Consider the following 11,263-nt stretch of genomic DNA (forward strand, 5'->3'; position numbering starts at 1 on the left):
TGCAGCCTCGCTCTTGATCTCCCTCCCACCCTCTCTGTCCCGCTCTCTCTCACCCTCGCTCTTTCTCTTTCTCTATACATATTTCCCAGACTGAGTTGTCACTTCCTGCAGCTCCGATCTATAAATCTCACCAATTTACGCCACTCGTGCTGTGAAGCGCCGGACAATCTTGCCACACAAATTTCAAGGTGCCCAGTCTTCTTTTCCCTCCAAAAAAAACAAAAAAAAAAACGTCCTCCTCTCTTTCCCCGTCAGATCTTTGCCTTCCTTTTCATCCTGCTCACTGTCTCTCTCCCCTCCCTCCCTCTCCAGCTAATTCAAATCCTTTACTTTCTCTCATTTTCCCTTTTTTTTTTCTTCAAGTCTGGCCCCCTGAACTTTGTCAAACACAGGAAAACACACACAGAAGCAAATTCACAGGGGCAAACACAGAGACGTTGAGTACACACACACACACACTCACACATGCAAACGCACACAGACACACACCATCTCCTCATTCATTCCCCTTTTCTGTCACTCTCACCCCTTCCACTGCAAATTTAGCAAGACCCTCTCTAGACTCTGGTGCTGAAGTGTGAACCGGACACATTCAACTGTACTTAACACGGTGAGAGCTATTCAGCCCTTTCTGCTCCACAGACAGACTCCAAACCCCTTTCCAGCACGGGACACTCCTGATCTCCACAGCCGGGCATGTACAAGCGTTCACACTTCTTTGCACTTGCATGGGAGGGAAACGCACAAAAAATACCACCGGCAGTTTGCGGACGTTTGAGTTCGAAACTCATTGAAACTCGCTAAAAACCTCACATCATTTGAAGCCGGAAGTGTTTAATATCATTTGCATTTTTGGAGAAATTCAATATAAATTTTAGGATTTAGGTAGACCTATTTCTGTGGAGTAATTGCAAGGTAAATTAATTGACCTTTTTTTTATTTCCCTTTTGGCTACCTTCCACCTGCCATCTCCGTATGGTGCCAATACTTTTTGCAAAACCAGTTCTGATGTTAATTATTCGCCAGCTTGTCTTATAAACCAAGTCCTGGAAGAGGAGCATTTCCTAAGCTTTTTACAACACACCTGGGTTGACCTAAGTATTCAGTTCTACATTCTGTTGGTTAGAAATAAAAGTCTCAAACAGAAAGTTTTTACAGGCCTAAGCTTATCCAAAAACTCTTCTGATCTTTTTTTTTTTTTCTGGGGAAAAAAAAAATAAAAAGTTGAGCTGACCTCCAAAAATGTCAAGAGTGGTTCTTGCAGGTTTTACATTTACATAAACACACAGTCTCTTATTCAATATCTCTCTCCCTCTCTCTGTTTGTCTTTCAGCGTCTTTCGCTCATCCACCCCACAAAGCCCCCGAGTTTTATCCCAACCACGGTGGTCCGTCCCTCGCTGATTTTCAGAGGTCAGGGGCGTGATGTCCATCCACAACTCCTGGTTTCACAAAGGCAGACGCAAGAATTGCGTTTGGACAATCAGCTCCGGACCTCCAGCCTTCTACGTGGGTCATGGGGTGGGTTCACTGTGACTCCTAACCAAAATATCACTTCCTCCCACTTTGCCCAAGCTCGGTGTCTTAACTGCCGTTTGACGGCAAGCTTCAGGTCAGCACGTATGGATGGACAAAAATGAAAAGATGGTCCGGAATGAGCGGGAACGCCAGGAGAAAGGAAGAGGAGAAAGGAGAGAGGGAGAAAGCTCTAACTCATGCTCGTCCTCTGTGCCGCTGACACCATGATGAACGAAGGGGTCACCACCCGGGGGCAGGCCCGTCCAAAAGGAGCCAGCGATGTGACCTTGTACAAAAGGAGAAGTGGGTCCCCCAACGGTCACACGGATCAAAGAAGACAAAAGGCTGAGATGATAACTCAGCACAGCAGTGGAGCGCATTATTATCAGACACATAAGCAGCAGCAGCAGTAGTAAATTTCACTGAGTTGGAGGCAGGAGGGTGGAGGCAGGTTGAGGGTGGAGAGGAGGAGGAGGAGGAGGGGGAGGAGGAGGGGAAGGGGGGTCCCGAAAACGAAAAAGTAAAGCTCTGACTCGCCCTAATCTGATTTGCCGTACGCAACATTTTCTCTTTATCTGATTCGCTCCGTGAGGCGTTTTCTCTTTCTGTGGGACCCCGTCTTTATCCAAATGATGTGGTCTTTGGTGAGGCCTAGCCTATTCATGGGAACCCCATGTGCTGTGTGCCTACCATTGAGGTGCAGAGTAGCATGGCCACAAAGGATGGCAGCGTTTCAGAGTCCTTTCCTTACAGTTTAAGTCTCTGTTCAGGACAAAGTTTACAGTTAAATTGTGAAGCCAGAAATTCTCACACGTAATTGTCAAAAAAAAAAAAGTTTTGAAATGTTTCTCTTTTTCAAATTGCTGAAACACATAAAAGTTATGCATGCATTTTTTAATATAAAACTAGAACACCTTTCTTTATGGTATTTTAGGGAACACTGAAGCCAGTAATTGCCATTAAGCCCAAATGGTTGAAACTTTTTTCAGTTACTTTACAATATAATTTGCCACCCCTGTCTAATACCTCTTTTAAAAATGCATTTTCCATAAAGTCTATTTGGAATAAACTGCTATGTAACATTAGTCTGCAAACACTCCAGGAGGACAGGCTGCGATCATGCAGGTGTGAAAATAGGCCTGAAGGCCTAAACTTTTACTGGTTCACACTGCTCCTCAGATACTACTACTACTACTACTACTACTACTACTACTGCTACACAGGCTCCATTTCAAAAGAGCTTTTCCTGTTTGAAAGTAAAAACCCTGTATCTATGTCAGATAAAACGAGCTAAAAAAAAAAGAACCCAAAAAACAAAAAAAGAAAGACAAGAAAGCAGCAGCAGCAGCAGCAGTGTCCAGTATTTGGACCCCTTGGGGTCTAAAAACTGGATCAACAATTACTGCAAAAAAGCACGTGATAAAGTCCCCCTCAGCCTTCATCCTTACATGTGCAGCAGACATCCTTTCCTCTCAGTCGTCCTCCTTCGGTCCCGGGTCGTGTTTTCGATGCATCGCTGCCGGTCGACGTCTGGCTGCACTTGTCCTACTTCTCCATCTTTCACTCTCTCTGTCTCTGCCTCCTCTGATTCTGCATCCTTCTCCCTCTCCTTCTTCAACCCTTTCTGGCCGGCCCTCCCTCCCACCCTTACATTTCCTTCAGCCTCTCTTTCTCAATTTCCCCGCCCTCTTTCTCTCTCTCTCTCTCTCTCTTTCTCTCATTCCTTGTCTCTTGCTCTCTCCCTCTCCTCATTTCATGCAGCGCTGGGGTTACCTAAGTGACTGGGCCTCAATGGAGAAAATCTCCTTTGGTACAATGAACTGGGCGAGAGGCAGAGGGAAGAGGGGAGGAGGGGGGGAGGGCATGGTAGAATGAGGGGTGCTGGACATAGGAAGGGAGGGGGGGGGGGGGGGGGGGGGGGTGGGGGTGAGTAGAGGGAAAGATAGTGAGATGCAGATTCATGAAGGGATAGAAGGGGGATACAAAATCCCAAAAATTGAATAAGTGGCTTCGCTTGTGTGATTTTGCCTCAATGGTCAGTCTTTTGGCGGTTGCCTGTGGTGCCCCCCCACCACCCCCCACCATCACCACCACCACCACCACCTGCTTGCTAGTCAGCCCAGTTGGTCAAATGAAAAGATAAAAAACTTTTCAAGTAAAAATCAAAAAAACAAATAAATAAAATAACCTAATAAGAGAATTTTGTCTTTTTTTTTGTTAAAGACAGTTTCAAATCGAGTTTTTTTTTCCTTTCTAAGATCATCGGTGTCAGACATTGTTTGTTTGCTTGTTTGTTTGCTCTCGGCAGGGACGAGCCCCAGAGGATCAGAGCTCTCTTTACAGAAGACGAGTGTGTTTCGACAGCGTCGGCCTCTCCTCCTCTGCGCCGCACACCCCATTCAGCTCGAGCAATTACACGACTCTCCTTTAATCTGTGTCGCCGTCTCTGTCCCGGAGATCTTCCCCAGAAAAAGGAAACAAAAACACACGCAACCTTGTTTGGAGGTTAGTTACTGATTAGCACCAAAACTGTTGCAGTTCATTTTCCTGCTGCACCTTATTGAGCTCCTCAGCGATTCTATTCAGTTCGTCGTTTGTCTCCGAGTTGGCAAACAGATCCCCCGCTGCTCAGCTCTGTGTCTTTACAACTCTCCCCCGAGCCCCCTTTCTCATCGGAGGATGTGAGAAAACAATAGGGCTAATAAAAGAAGCAGAGAGATAATTACAGCACCGCAAAGAAGTTAGCGCTCCTACGCCCTGAACCATAAATACCAGCAGTGTAAAACGGGATACGTGGGTGACTTTGGGGTGTCTTTTTCATGCACTTTTCGTTGCCAACAGCGCCAACTTATTCTTGTTCCCATGTATGTCCTGTGTAAATGCCAGGGTGAATCTGAGATCTCTGTGTAATGACTCTATCAGGCCCTGATACCCAGAGGCCCCCGCTGAGGAAATGGATCCAAAGGGATTGGGGTGTTAGAATGTGGCACAGGAGGTGTCAAAGTTGGGTTTGGGGGCGCTGTGTGTGTCTAAGTGCGTGTGTGCGTTTCAAGGAGGAGGAGGAGGAGGAGGAGGAGGGGGGGTTAGGGCAGATTGTGCATGGTGCACGGCTGAATGAAGTTATTTCCAGGCCCCTGTCCATCTGTTACCGTGGCAGCAGCAGTGACCAACGTGTTGCCATGGCGCGGCGGACACAAAAAGGCGTGGCGTGGGAACGGGTCCAGGGGTCAGGAGTGAGGGTCAGGAGGTCAAGGGTCACAGCCAGCTGGACAGCACACAAGAGGAGGCCGGGGTGAGAAAAGAAGGAGGGAAGGTTAGGTTTTCTTTCTCCTCCTCGGCCTTTCTTCTCCCGGGGTGTTTTTTTTTTTCGCTGAGGAGGGAGACATCCGAAGAGTGGACACCGCTGGACGTTAACATTGAACTGGGGTGGCGAGATGAAAAAAATAAATAAATAAAAAGGGAGGGGAGGTGGGGTTGTGGCGGGTGAAGGGCCGCGGGGTTCACAGAGTGGGGCCCCCCGCCACGTCCAGGCTCGGGGAGCCTCCCCTGCATTAGGCCTGATACCTACTGATGTCTAATGGCGCAGAGCATTTGACAGGCAATTGACTCTGGTCAATGTAAAGGAGAGCGCTGAGGGGATGTGAACGGCTGCATGTGTGTGTGTCTGTCTGTCTGTGTGGCCACGGCCCGAACAGAGAAATGATACCAGAGATGACAAAACACTTGATCCTTTAAACTCAAAATCTAAATTTAGCTCCACGCAGGAGAAAACTCTTATTTATGTTGTGCTTTAAACCTTATTAACTTACATGATTGTTTTAATCCAGCTGGGCATCGATTAGCTACTCATATGACTTTCATGCATTAAAGCTGATCAAAAGAAACCACAATTGCAGTTGTATAATTGTGCTAGTGACCTGCAGACATTCACAGACTCACAGACGCACATGATTTCACTTTTGCTCACTTTGTCCAACATTTTCCTAGTGATGAAAACTCAATGAGCTTTATCTCCACAACGTCACAAGTTAGACTCTAATGATGAAAACGAATATTTGCATTGCTATTGGCAGAAGCGAGAGGTGTTGGTTGAAATGAAGTCGCATTCCCATCATCTCTATTATCTACTACTGCAAGCTAGGCTAGGCTAGGCTAGGCTAGTTAGTAGCTGACTGCTGGTTTCCAGTTGGACTGGGTTTCTAAAGGAGTTTTGCCTCAGATCATGGCACAAGGGATCGTAACATCTTGTCCTGTGTAATAATGAATACAGTTTGTGCCAGTTGCATCGGGTGTGCATGCACAACTAAACGGATCCATTGTTTGTGCAGATAATTTGGTTTGTTCGCTTGCTACTTGGTGTTAAAAGGTTGCTGTGTTTACCTTTTATGATACGTTTCAGCAATAAATCCAGGTGATCTGACTTAAATATTGCACATTAAAGCAGAATCATCCGCCGTCGACAACAAAGATGTGGGTTGAAACGTCGCTATGGATAAATAAAGCTGCTGATGTCGTGTTGATCAGCGGCAGCAATTATGGGCGAGAGATTGAAATGTCCACCTGCCCCGTGGCGAACCGTAAAAGACGGCCAAGCATGAGCCGCATCAGTGGATAACACATTATGACAACGTGGATAAGAAGACGCTTACAATGCAATTACACACACACACAAGAACACACACACACACACACAGCCCAGCACGCATGCACACAGAGTAAACACATAGGGCCCCCTTAGACTTTAATAGTTTGTGGGATGAAGGGAGTGCAGGATCCATACTCCTCCATAGCCCACATTAATAGGATTAGGAGCAGCCTCAGGAGGACGTGGCCGGCCAAGTCCAACGCTCCGTTTGACACCTTTTGTCCACAAGCCCCGAGACGCAGATCACAGCAATAGGATGAGGGACAAAGGCTTTTGAACATTGTGTTGTAGCTACAAATATATCCCGATGGGAGAACGCTGAGCCTCAAGTTCCACAGAACATAAAATCAACCGACAGCGGTTTTGACAACTCAATCAGTTTTCAACATGGCTTAAGTGTTGGGGGGTAAAAAAAAAAAAAAAAAAAGTGTATATATATATTTATATATTCACAAAAATTGCTAATTTTACATTGTATTGAAGAAAGTGCTGCCTAGTCTAGTCACTAAAAGATAAATGTTATCTATGTTTAATAATATATTCCTGTTAAAATACAGAGGTTCCTTTGAGAGTTTATTGTAGCCGTTGTGATTTTTGCAATAGGAGAAACAAGAGGAAATCCCTTTAAAGATCCTGTTATAGGTCTTTACAGGTTTTAGGGGCCCAGTGGTTTGAATTTCCTGCGTGAAAATCTGTCTAGTTTTAGTTTAGTTTGTGTTATAGTTCCTTCTTGTGTATTTGTTTTAAACAAATACACAAGAAATAAATAAAAAGCATCAACTCCTGTGTCCTAGAGAAAATTAATTTTATACCATTTGATTTGCACTTGTTTCAAGTTTAAACCGAAAAGTTTGATTTCTAGTGTGGAAAGGCAGCAACAGAACAATTAATATGACCACAGTCTTAATAATTTCTTTCTGACTAAAATGTGATTTTAGAGCGGTTTTAAGTCATGTGGCTTCGTGTTGGGGGTCAGAGACGCTGCAGAGGTGTGACAGGAAGTCAGACTGGTTAGATTATATTTAATGAGTGTTCTCCTGCAAGTTATAGAGATTATTACGGGTGACTATAATAATAATCATGTCGGCATTTATTCCCATTGCAAACTGTGACCAGCTCCTCAAACCACAGAGAATGAAACTAAATAAATTCAGTGTTTAATGAAACAGATGTTCCCTGAGATCAATATTATTATCATGCAGTCTGATCATATACAGATCATCAGCTGCAGTAACACTATCCAGATCCTCTCATTCCACATCCACTTCTTAACTATAAATCTAAATCTGGGTTAAAACATAAACCAGACTTTGGACGGCTTCACCCTCACGGCAGTGATTGGTTCATTCTCTGTTTTCATCTGCTAAATATCTTAGAGGTGTCTTCCACTTCTGAATTTGAATTGGAGCTATTTTGTAATTTAATAAGGCATCCTTCAGGTATGATCATTCCATTTACAGCACCATGCATGCTGTTTTTCTTTATTTGAAGCTGATATCCAGGAGGTTGTGTCGCATCGAGAGCAGGCCGCGTCTCGTCCTTGGTATTTGAGCGATTATTGACATTCCCGGCGATCCCCTCACATCCCGTGCCATGGCGAGGTGACACAGAGATTCTCTGTCCTCTCCCCCTAGCAGAGCATTCTGGGAGAGTGACCAAACGCAGTTTTACAACCAAGAGCTGCTGACGCTCACTTCCTGCCAAGAGTAAGAAAGATGAGGTTCAAAGTCAACAGAGGCGCACATGCCAACCCGACAAGCGATGAGGAACATACACAAGCTCCCGCACAAGTGCTTTAAGATTTAATATTGTTCAAGTTATCAGACTGAGCTGCAGAGCCATCTCTTCTGTTCTAGAACCCAGATTTCTCATGAGCGTGAATCCTGCAATGGATGCATGTTTGGAGAGATCACATCAAAGTACAGCCAACAGATGTCTGTTCTCTTGAACCTAACAGGAGGCATTTTGAAACTGACAAACCTTATCCACGAAAAGAAAAGTTAAAAGAACAAAACAACCTAAATCAGAAGCATTCATCTCCAAATGAGCACAGGGACAACACATATACAGTTCATTCAGTATGGTTTCTGCTTATGTTCAGTTTTTGGTGCAACATAAAGATTTTAAATACTAACCTGGTAATCTCACGGAGACAGGATAGTCAACATTCTGCACCCGTCTCAGCTGCTGCTATTTTTATTTATTTTAAATTTTTTTCTAAAATGCTCTATCACTCACATCAGGACATGTTCATCAAGAGAAGCATGCATTAGCATCCTCATAACATCCTCAAGATTATATATTTGTATATTATAAACATGTCCTCCTGTGTCCTAGATACACTGTGCATTTCGTGTTTATTATGTGAACAAAGCAGCAAACAACTAATTTACACAGTGAACTCACATCAAGCATGAACATTTCTACCTTTGTCTCATTCTAATGTTTGATATTTAATGTTTATGTGTAACAGACGTGTTTAAACTCTGCAGACTTGCTAGTGTAGAAGATGTTTATCTCAATGTTACGTTCATCTAGTCAGAAGATAAAAGAAATGAAAAGCACTGTCATCATACAAAGACAGTTAAAGACAGAATCCTTGCTGTGACTTTGTTGCATATAAGTGCTGCTAAACTCTTTTCTTAGTTTTTCTCGAGTTGATGCAGCAAAACGAAGCAGCTTCACTCTGCTTCTGGTCTTGTTGACGAAGGTCATACCTTAACTTATCTTAAACCTACTCCACTTATAATAAATCCTCTCAGATGTCTGCTTCTGCCCGGCCTGGATGTTGTATAGAGTCAAAGGATAAGTTCTCCTGCAATCCAACAGAGAACACTCCGGTTGCTGGGAGATTCACAATGCACCTGCAAAACCTTGACTGTCTGAGGTGGGTTGTATAAGAATTACTCCCTATCATGTCGCTGGCAAGTTCCAGCTTCTTTTTAAAAAATCGACCTATGTGCAGTGAAGTTTCAGCCTCTGCAGACCAACACTGACCAGGGCTGTTGTGTAGCTCCAGAGACACAGTTGTTTTAGCAACAGCATTAATGAATGTGTGTTTCAGTTGACGATGATGATGATATGTCAAACATATTCATAGGATTTTACGCTGAGTTAAAGCTTTACTTTAAAGAGAACCTTCACAGATTTATTTTAAAACTAGTAAGTCTATTATTGAAAACATCTCAGCGCTGCGACGTGTGTGGTGAGGCTCGTCGAATGTTGCTTTAAACTTCTTGACATGCTCCCACTCTCTTCCCGGCACTGAAAGAGATCCTGATGAATCAATAAAAGCAACAAAAAAGGAGGGAAATCGTCTGAGTGGCAACGATGTGTGAATAAGAGCCGGCGGTCAGAGTCGATCACAATGGAGACGCCGCAAAGAAAGGAAAGCCTTCGTTTTCAGGGCGCGTTGTCAAGTCATGTCTACTCAAAAAGGGCTCGTAGGGGAAAGAGTCTGTGTGTGTGAGAAAGTGCGAAGAAAAAGAGCGGTGCATGTGATTATCGGACCAGGGCCGGACCGGGGGCCAGGAAGGGCAGCCCGCAGACGGACGCAGAGAAAGGGACGTTTACCTTGAACTCCACTCGTCCCGTCTCTGGGGCGGGGTCAGGTATTGTAGCCGGGCCTGACAGGGTCAGAGGGGGAAGGACAAGGGGAGGTGTATGGGGAGCAGGGACATGGGCTGCCCCTGGGGTAGTGGGGCGCTACCCCCGTGGGGGGCCAGAGGAGGGGGTGAGGGGGGTGGTTGAGGGTAGGTATTGGCAGATTTCTCTGGGGTGCAGATGCTCAATATGCAGATGTCTAATCGAATTGTGCGACGATGAATTGGTCCCCCCTCCTGATTTGCATCAGGACAATCCCGAGCAGTGGCTCCGGGGTCAGCGGAGTTCCCCGGACAAAATGAGCAGCCGGCTGCAGACGCCCCTGAGAACGTGTGAACTTGAAGTAGACTTTACTCAATGACAAGGATATTGATTGATTTCAAATGTCTGTCTGTCTGTCTGTCCTGTCTGGGAGTGCGTCTGACATCTGTCTTTCCTGTGAAGACGTTTCTTAAAGTACGAAACATTCATCGTTTTTGGGCAAAATAAAATACTACTGCCACTAAAACTAGTCACCATTCATTTGGTACTACCTTAAAAAACACTCAGTGATAACTGGAAGATTTATACCCAGAAAACTGCAAATACAGACTTAACTTTGTGTGCAAATGCTGATAAAAACCCAGTTCCTCCAGAAGTCGATGCAATTAGGTTGGACTGAGATCTCTGTTGATACTGGCGCATGTACGTATGACCAGTTTTGCAGCAGCAGAATGCTTCCTGCATGATTTTATAACTTTCATCTTTAGGACTACTGATGGTGCATCTGGAGAGAAACAAGAAGTAATAGAATGAGAGAGAAGGGAGACACATCCAGAGAGGAACATAGCTTCAGTTTACAGGTGCCCGCTCAACCAGAGCGCTCCAACTTCTATGTTTTACCTGAACGAGGCCTCAGACACAGTCAGGTCTTCCAAGACAACAGACGGTACATGAACAGGCTCCTGAACAGAGAGCAGTCAGTGTCTGTGAGGAGCATTTATGTTTGGATAAGGCCTCTAAGATGTCTGTATAGAGAGATCCAACCTGCTCTTCTCATGGGTAAGTCTGAAGATGTGACAGAAAACTTTCAATTAGTGTTCAATTAATCAACATGAAAACAGTTTCCCTTCATGTGTTTGTCAAAAACCAATCTGGGCTGTTGAGCCTTTTTGAGTTAGCCTCGAAATCAAGACACTTATTATTATAAAAAAAGGAAAACATACCGCAAAATGGCAATGTTCTCTGTTTCTGTTGATCCAGTCATGATCTAAAATCAGTGTGTTTATATTTCACTTCATAAATTAAAACCTCCTGTTCTGAACTGGCGGGGTTTAACCATCTGTCAGATTAAGGAGAAAAATTATGCTTTCCAGATTTCAGTTTCAGTATAGGTCAATATGGATCACTATTGTTGTGTTCCAGGGCTTCCAACAATGTGATATGTATTTAATTAGTCAATATAATTTATTTATTTAATAAATACAGACACTTTTAAAATCCTGGTATCTGTGCTCAG

Source organism: Mugil cephalus, chromosome 14 (genome assembly GCF_022458985.1).
Source record: "Mugil cephalus isolate CIBA_MC_2020 chromosome 14, CIBA_Mcephalus_1.1, whole genome shotgun sequence".
Classification (NCBI taxonomy): domain Eukaryota; kingdom Metazoa; phylum Chordata; class Actinopteri; order Mugiliformes; family Mugilidae; genus Mugil; species Mugil cephalus.